Source organism: Schistocerca serialis, chromosome 12 (genome assembly GCF_023864345.2).
Source record: "Schistocerca serialis cubense isolate TAMUIC-IGC-003099 chromosome 12, iqSchSeri2.2, whole genome shotgun sequence".
In the NCBI taxonomy this organism is placed as follows: Eukaryota; Metazoa; Arthropoda; class Insecta; order Orthoptera; family Acrididae; genus Schistocerca; species Schistocerca serialis.
This window is the reverse complement of record NC_064649.1, coordinates 6,765,629-6,766,868: the sequence shown is the minus strand read 5'-3', so window position 1 is coordinate 6,766,868 and position 1,240 is coordinate 6,765,629. Positions and strand designations below refer to the sequence as shown.

The 1,240-nt window shown below is 44.1% G+C and overlaps 1 non-coding gene across 1 annotated transcript; it reads left to right on the top strand.

Moving 5' to 3' along the window:
* Window positions 1–711: 711 nt before the first annotated feature.
* Window positions 712–786, top strand: Trnat-ugu (transfer RNA threonine (anticodon UGU)). Its single transcript has one exon. It is a non-coding gene; the product is annotated as a tRNA-Thr (tRNA).
* Window positions 787–1,240: the final 454 nt, after the last annotated feature.

Here is a 1,240-nt window from a genome sequence, read left to right as displayed (position 1 = left end):
GATCCCACGACCTAAACTTTTACGGGATACATCAGAAGCTGCAATATCTACTCTTTGGTATTACAGATCAAATGAGTGTTTCGTATCTTAGAAACAATGACGGCCGGAGTGGCCGAGCGGTTCTAGGCGCTATAGTCTGGAACTGCGCGACCGCTACGGTCGCAGGTTCGAATCCTGCCTCGGGCATGGATGTGTGTGATGTCCTTAACTTAGTTAGGTTTAAGTAGCTCTAAGTTCTAGGGAACTGATGACCTCGGAAGTTAAGTCCCATAGTGCTCAGAGCCATTTTTGATTTTAGAAACAATAACAAACCAGCTGATTTGTTTGTGAAGTAGTAATTCTTGTTTTGCCTTGTGCTGCCGGCGGAGGTTTACGCAAATGTTCGCTTCTTTCATCACACAAGAATGCCACTGTCAGAAAGAGTTATAGGAAGTGCAGTATGAGCTACATATTTCCACATGGTGTCAACAGATGAAGATCCCATTCATCATTTGTGCCACAGTTGCTGAGCTTCATATCGATAGGATCGGAGGGATGACAGTCCCAACACTCATAAAGATAGGCTTCCAAATTATATCGTGGATACTGTTGGACCCAGTTACAGGCTTCTGGCACATCCTGAACAACTAAAAAAGTATATATGAAGATAGTAACTGTTCTCGAATGAACAGATACCATTGATGAGTCCCTGTAGTCGCACTATTCATCTGTGCCCTCGGTGGCTCAGATGGATAGAGCGTCTGCCATGTAAGCAGGAGATCCCAGGTTCGAATCCCGGTCGGGGCACACATTGTCCGCTGTTCCCATCGAGGTATATCAACACCACCTCTCGGCAGCTGAGGGTTTCAATTAACTATCATTTACACTAAAAACGTAACTCCACGGTAAAACTCAGGATCCAGAGCAGTCTGAATTCACTCTTATGGAAAGGATGTCCTAAAACTACAGTTTCATTTACTGCAGTTTTCACACGTGCAACCGATTGTAGTTCTTGTATTTAATGGTGGGAACCTATGGAGGATAGGGGCTGAACTGGCTTTGAGATGGTAAATTTCACTCAAGACATCTTGAGCAAAATGTATTTACAGTGCCTCTCTGCAGCTTAAAAGTCAGTTGAACACATGATAAAGGAAAGAAGGCGAAAAACCAGAGACCAGAAGAGAAGCCCTGAAAGGAAAGAGGACCATGACTACAAACCTGGGACCTTCTTATGAGACGACATAAGGAGAAAGGTTGAGTT